Below are 8,183 nucleotides of genomic sequence, written 5' to 3' on the forward strand. Positions count from 1 at the left end.
CCACTGTATAAATATACCACAATTTCTTTATCCAGTCTTCTGTCAGTGGACATTTAGGTTGTTTCCATGACTTGGCTACTGTAAATAATGCTGCTATGAACATTGGGGTACCAGTTTACTAAGTTATATCTGGCAAAACTGTTGCTAACCAGAATCTGGTGAGAGAGAAAGCTGGGCATCAGCCAGAACTTTGCTTTAGTTTCAGAAATCCCAAGAATTTACACATAAGGAAGGAAGTTAAGGCATTTAACAGAAATCACAATTTGAAGCCAATTTGCTGTCTTGGAATCAGGTCACAAGTGGGCTGAGAGGAAAGCATCCCTTTACTCCCATGCCTCTTCCCAGGCTTTTCACCCTAAATCCTAGCTTTGTGTCTTGAAGGATAGAATAGGAATTGCAGGAATGTGAAAATTAAATTCTTGAATTTAAATTGTACAGAGCACTCTTTTCACATCCTCTTCTATGACAATACCAAGACCATTTTGCAGCAAGTATTAACTGAAATTTTTGTTGCTCATTTTTTACTGCATGTTTGTAAAAGGCCCTTAGCACCACTTAAGATTCAGTTAACATTGTAATGATGTGGGAGCCCATGATTGGGTTAACAAATTGTAACAGATCCCAGCCACTTATCTCCTTAAAGAAGATATGCTTAGTAACTGCCTTGAGGATTTAGCAATGACCCAGGCCCCAGGCTATAAATGCTGGGCGTGCCTGCTGTTAGTCTTCTATCCCCAAAACAGCCTTGGGCTGGAATAGTAAAAAGCTGCAGACTCAGAGGTGAGAAGGCTGGCTAGCCAATGACGGGTAAGATCCCCTGAGGGGGGCAACCTAAGACAGGCACAGCCACCTGAGTTCAAGTTGTTAAGCAGCTGATTCTCATATGTTCCGCCCTGGTAAGCTGAAAGGCTCAACACGATTACGATTCACCAAAAAGGGTCTTCTGACCTTGAGCCAAAGACCAACAATAAACAAAGCCTTTGTACTCATTGTGATCCCACCCTGTCCTTCCCTAAATTCCTGCTTCTACTGTACTCAGTAAACATGAGAGATTTGAGAGGCTCAACTCCCTCTCGCTCTCTTGACTTTCCCAGAGTCTTGAAAAGACTCCGTCTGGATAGGACTTCTGCTGGCCAGAACCCACAACTGGTGACAAACCCACATAATGACAGATATTTCATATATGTTATTTCATTCATATCATGAGAATGACTGTAAATGCTATTAGAAAGGCTCGTGCCTTCCACAAACAATTACTGAGGGATTACTTTTCTCAACTGTGTGCTAGCCACTGGGAACACATAGATGAAAGAAACAGGTCCTCAAGAATTTACAGGCTCGTGCTAGGTGAGAAAAAAAAACAAGCAGCAATTTTCAGTACAATGTGAAAAATACGTTACTCTTTGCTGAATACTTTCTAGACTAAAAACAGAAAAGAACATACAAAAGACATCTTAGCTAGGCAGCCTTCATTAAAATGGAATGACCTTCTGACAGGATTTAGTGCAGAAATGAACACCTTCTCAAAAATTTTCAATTTTAACAATTCCTGACAGTTTTTCAGTCTGGACTCTTATACACCAGGTACCTCTGGCTTGTCCCTCCAGTTGCCTTCTCAGTCTATGATGCTGTTGCCTCAGCTACACTGCCTGAGTTAATTGCCACTAATTTGGGCACAGCCCTACTCAGGGTGAGACTGGCACCCTGAATTTGGGAAGAGGCCTCTGCTTTCTCTCTGACTGCTTCATTCTAAGATATGGAAGAGTTCCTTTCTCTTTATTCATCAAGACATAGAGAACATTTGTCCAGATGTTACTGAAGACTTGACCATACTAGAAAGAAATACAGCATAGAAAATAATTTATAATTATTCCATGGCTGCAGCCCTATACTACAGAGTTCTTACCCGGCTTCATTCCTGTTTAAATCCAGCCTGTCTTCAGCAATAGGAGAAATAAATCCCAGTGTCTCTCTCAGAGCCTGGGCCACACGTCAAGATCAAAGCCTTTCACACTACTCAGGCTGTGGTGCACCTCTGGAGGTTCATTTTCTTCCCTAGAACTGATGTCTTTCCAGTATGACTGACTGTAGGATAATCCACTGAGAGAAAATTCCACTCTTGTCCATAAATAATCATAGCCAAACAATCCCACAGTAGTGTAAGATCAATATATTTTTTGAATTCTGAATTGTATAATGTTAGGTAATATCTTGTTGTGTCAAAAACAGTCAAGTTCAATGGAAACATAGAACTCACTGCATTTCCATGTCAGTCTCTTCCCACCAAATTAAAAGAAAAAAACAAATTTAGGGTCTAATCTCATCTAGATTCTTCCTGTCTCCTGAGTGTAAAAATGAAACCAACAACATAAAAAATTTACCAAACTGTACTCTGAAGGCTCTAAGAGACCTTTAGCAAATGACCATTGTTATGTCAATTTACCAGCCTAACTATCCTGGGTATAATAGACAGGATGATAGTATAAAAATAGTAAATGGATAAGCACATGTATAATCATTTATTCATATGTTCATACATCCAAGAAATGAATATTAATATACATTGTGCAACAGTGCCTGGAATGGTTCTTGGTCTGGGAGATAGAGTGGCAAACAAAATGAAGTACCTGCCTCATGGAATTTAGCTTCTACTGGGAAAGACAGATAAACAAAAAGGCAAATAAAATATATATAGTATGTTAGTTGGGATTAATAAATGCTATCAAGAAAAAACAAAACAGATGAGGAAAGACTAACTTGTGCTTTGATTTAAGGTATACCGGTTAGAAGTCTCTTCCAGAGGAAGCCCAAGCAGAGACCAGACAGACTAAAGTTAATATATCTGAGAAAAATATGACAGACTGAGGGATAGAAAGCACATAGACCCTAAGATAATAATGTTCTTGATATGTTGTTCAAGGAGCAGCTAGCAGCCCACTACAGCTGGAATACAGTGAACGAGGATAAAGAGTTGGAAAGAGCAGCCAACGAACGTGCAGGCCATGGAAAGGATTTTAATTTCATTCTGAATCATGTGAAAAATTAGCATTAGGTACAGCTGCACGTGATGACAAATTTATATTTAGACTAGCTTAAGAAAGATAGATTATTTCTCTTTCATATAAAGACATCAAGATATAGGCATCAAAAACTTCAAAAAAAAATTGGCAGTGACAGAGCTCCTTCTATCTTGCTCTTCACTGATTCTTAGAATGTGGTTTTAGCCTTGGGAACTGAGATGGCTGAATAAGCTCCAGCTGTCAACTCTGCATTTCAATCATCAGAAAGTACAAGGGAGCAAAGGAAATGTTTCTATTTATAAAGTTATATCCCAAGACATTTATGATTACATTCCATTGAATAGAACTTAATCTTAAGGCCACACCTAGGTATGAGAAAAAGCAGAAAACGTAGTGTTCATTCTAGACACTTGTGAATATATCAGGGGTTAAACTCTCAAAGAATGATAAATAGGTATTGGTGGAAATGAGTAGACTCTGACATAAGAGCCATTGGATGGTGTTGAGCAGAAGTGTGACACAATCTGATTTACATTATTAAAGGGTAGCTTTGCCTGGTGTGTGGAGAATGGAGGATGCAAGAGCTGAAGCAGGGAGACCAGCTGAAAGTGCACAGTAGTCATCTAAATTCTACTAAGGTCACCTTAGTTATGGTTTAATAGATTCATAGCTATAGAGTTCACTTTGGAACAAATCAGATACAAGTTCTTGACATTACATCCCCAAATTTATTTTTCCTTAATTATTCACTTTATATTTGCTTCAAAAAATCACAAAGTCAATTGACGATATAAAAGTCTTTTTCTGTATCCCTATTCCAATGAGGTACACATCGAATCTCATGGACAGGAAATTCTCTCTCAATATTAAATATATAAATTAGTGCAACAATTATGGTAAAACAAATTAATATATGTTTAGTAATATTAGTAGCCTTTAGAGAAATTACTGAAATCAATGTTAGTCATTACAGAGCATAATCTCAGTACAAAACATTTTGCCATCATTCTCTTGCCAGTCTATGTGGACTAGAATTTGAAATATTATTTCTACAAATCTCTTTCCAGTGAGAATTCAATCTACAGTTGAAAGAGAAAGAGAGAGAGAAGGAAAGGGGAAGGGGAGGTAGGGAGGGAGGGGGAGAGGAAAGAAAGAAGGAGAGAAAGAAAGAGAAAGAAAGAGAAAGAAAGAAAGAAAGAAAGAAAAGAAAAGAAAGAAAAGGAAAAGAAAAGGAAAGGAAAGGAAAAGAAAAGAAAAGAAAAGAAAAGAAAAAAGGAAGAAAAAGGGGAAAAGAAAGAAAAAGTGACAGTTACCCTTATGGAGGGCCATGGCTTAAAGGCAGCAAGAAAGATAATCTGGTAAAGTTACAGTTTTGACTGTTTTCCCTTTATTTTTCATATTAACATGCCTACCAAATCTTTTAATAATGTATGTTTTTTTTTTCACTGAAGGAAGAGAAATTATACTTTGTTTTTGAGCAGACATTTCTTCCCACTTGGCTAGGAAAATGCAGTTCATGTTGTGCATGCTTGAGGGCAAGGTAGAGGGAAAGAAAAATTTAAAAACAAAAAGAAGCTGGAAAACAAGTCATTATTTTCTCATCAGCTAAATAGCATGAAATTTGATTTCCAAAAGGACTTGATGTGTTTGGTATCTTGATATCCAGGCCAGCTGCCTGTGCAGTAGTCTGATTTGAAGAGTATTAGGGAAATTCCACCAACTGTAAATATTTCCTCCACTCCTTCAGTAAAATCACTCCTTCGGAAAAGTAAAACTTAGAAAGTCAGAGGCATATAAAGAGAAGGACACCAAAAACCAATTTTCTAAGGGGCAGTATAATGGATGGTTCAGTTCCTGCCCATATATGGACTAGGAAGAATAATTATTTCAATATTTTTTTATTTCATTTTAGTATACTTTGGGGTTTAACAGAATTGTTTCAAGAAGTTCTTCAATAAACAAAATGTGAAAAATCAGCATCAAACTCACACTATCAAGTTGGAACTATAAAGATCATTTAAATTTAGTTTAACTAAACAATCCCCACAGTCTAATAATGGTTATGAACTAAAATGCAGTAGTTGCTTTAGAAATTCTTGACAGAGTCATCTTAGATTTTAAGTGAATTAGACTCCCCCAAAGTATTTTTAATTGAAGTATAGTCAGTTACAATGTGTCAATTTCTGGTGTACTGCATAATGTTTCATACATATTCATACATATTTTTTTCATATTCTTTTTCATTATAGGTTATTACAAGATATTGAATATAGTTCCCTGTGTTATACAGAAGAAATTTATTTTTTTATCTATTTTATATACAGTAGTTAGTGTTTGTGCATCTTGAACTCCCAATTTATCCCTTCCCATCCCCTTCCCCCCTAGTAACCATAAGTTTGTTTACTATGTCTGTGAGTCTGTTTCTGTTTTGTAGATAAGTTCATTAGTGTCTTCTTTTATCTCTTATTTTTTTTTTGATTCCACATATGAGTGATACCATATGGTATTTTTCTTTCTCTTTCTGGCTTATTTTACTTAGAATGATGATCTCTAGATCCATCCATGTTTCTGCAAATGGTATTATTTTGTTCTTTTTTATGGCTGAGTAGCATTCCATTGTAGAAATAAACCACAACTTCTTTATCCAGTCATTTTTCAATGGACATTTAGGTTGTTTCCATGTTTTGGCTATTTTATATAGTGCTGCCATGAACATTGGGGTGCATGTATTTTGTTGAATTTGAGTTCCCTCCAGATATATGTCCAGGAGTGAGATTGCTGGATAATATAGGAAGTATATTTTTAGTTTTTTGAGGAATCTCCATACTGTTTTTCATAATGGCTGCACCAAACTGCATTCCCACCAACAGTGTAGGAGGATTCCCTTTTCCCCACAGCATCTCCAGCATTTATCATTTGTGGACTTTTGAATGATGGCCATTCTGACTTGTATGAGGTAATACCTAATTGTAGTTTTGATTTGCATTTCTCTGATAATTACCAATTTTGAGCATTTTCATGTGCCTATTGGCCATTTCTATGTCTTCATAGGAGAATTGCTTGTTTAGGTCTTCTGCACATTTTTGGATTGGGCTGTTTGTTTTTTTGTTATTAAGTTGTATGAGCTGTTTCTATATTCTGGAAATTAAGCCTTTGTCAGTCACATCTTTTGCAAATATTTTCTCCCATTCTGTCAGTTGTTGGTTTGTTTTGCTTATGGTTTCCTTTGCTGTGCAAAAGCTTATAAGTTTAATTAGGTCCCATTTGTTTATTTTTGCTACCCTAGGAGAACACTGCTAAGATTTATGTCACATAATGTTTTGCCTACATTTTCTTTAAAGAGGTTTATAGCGTCTTGTCTTATGTCTAAGGATTTAAGCCTTTTTGAATTTATTTTTGTGCATGGTGTGAGGGAGTGCCCTAACTTCACTGATTTACATGTGGCTGTCCAGTTTTCCCAACACGACTTGCTGAAGAGACTGTCTTTTCTCCATTGTATATTCTTGCCTCCTTTGTTGAAGATTAATTGGCTGAAAGTCTGTGGGTTTAATTCTGTGCTTTCTGTTCTGTTCCATTGGTCCATAAGTCTGTTTTTGTGCCAATTCCACACTGCTTTGATAACTGTAGCTCTGTACCATTGTCTGAAGTCTGGGAGGGTTATTCCTCCAGCTTTGTTCTTTTTCTTCAGTTTTGCTTTGGCAATTCTAGGTCTTTTGTGATTTCATATAAATTTTAGGATTATTTGTTCTAGTTCTGTGAAAAATGTCCTGGGTAATTTGATAGGGATTGCATTAAATCTGTAATTGTTTTGGGCAGTATGGCCATTTTAACAAATATTAATTCTTCCAATCCAAGAGCATAAAATCTCTTTCCATTTCTTTAATTTTTTTAATCAATGTTTTATAGTTCTCCATGTATAAGACTTCCCCAAAGTTTTATTTCCTTCTTACTCTCTTGTAAATGTTTGCATATAACCCAAAAGAACACCCAAGTTCATGAATTCAGAGACGGTGAAGGTCAATCTCCACAGTTATAAATTGGGCTATAATCAAAGTGTCTTCTTTTTACAAAAATTGGCTTCCTAAAAAACCTGAAATGGGCATCCAAGCTCTGGATTATGCTTTATGTAGTAGTTAGACAAGAATAGAAAATATTCATGCTATGAAAAAAAATTCAGGCATTTAATAATTTAAATTTTTCTATACCTTTAAATGTTTCTTTAGAAGAACATGGAACATTGTAGGATCTGAAACCTGATAATCATAATGTTTATCAAGAAAAAGTTCACCATATGTTATCACAATGCCAACTGGGAGTTCAGTTTTAATGAATCATAGATGATTGACTTAGTTGAATTTATTCCTTTCATAGAGAAAGACAGAAAAATATTCTCTTGCTTATATGTGGCTTCTAGTCATCCTACCAAGTGGTACCAATCTCAAGAGGGAGAAAGGTTTGCTAATTTGATTTCTTTTTATATAAACATAGTGTAAGTATATGATTACAACTAAGGGAAAAGGTAGAAACTCAATGGACAAATGATATTTTTAACTATTGAATAATTAATGGAGAAATTTTTCAGGAAGAAGAGAACACAAACAAAGGTATAGAAATGAGAAACACAAGGTAAAACCAAGGAACGCTAAAAGTTATGACACCATGGATGAAAAGGGAACCCTCCCACACTGTTGGTGAGAATGTAAATTGGTACAGCCACTACACAAAACAGTATGGAGATTCCTTAAAAAATTAAAAATAGAGTTACTATATCATCCAGCAATCCCATTCTTAGGCATATACCTGGAAAAGAAAAAAGCTGTAATTCAAAAAGATACACATACCCCAATGTTCATAGCAGCACTATTTACAGTAGCCAAGACATGGAAGCTACCTAAATGTCCATTGACAGATGACTGGATAAAGAAGATATGGTATACATATATGAAACAGAATATTCAGCCATAAAAAATGAAATAATGCCATTTGTGGCAACATAGATGGACCTAGAGATTATTATACTAACTGAAGTAAGCCAGACAGAGAAAGACAAATATCATGTGATAATACTTATATGTGGAATCTAAAAATAGTACAATAAACTTATTTACAAAACAGAAACAGACTCACAAACATAGAAAACAAACTTACGGTTACCAAAGAGGA

The sequence above is a fragment of the Vicugna pacos genome, chromosome 3 (genome assembly GCF_048564905.1).
Source record: "Vicugna pacos chromosome 3, VicPac4, whole genome shotgun sequence".
NCBI classification, from domain to species: domain Eukaryota; kingdom Metazoa; phylum Chordata; class Mammalia; order Artiodactyla; family Camelidae; genus Vicugna; species Vicugna pacos.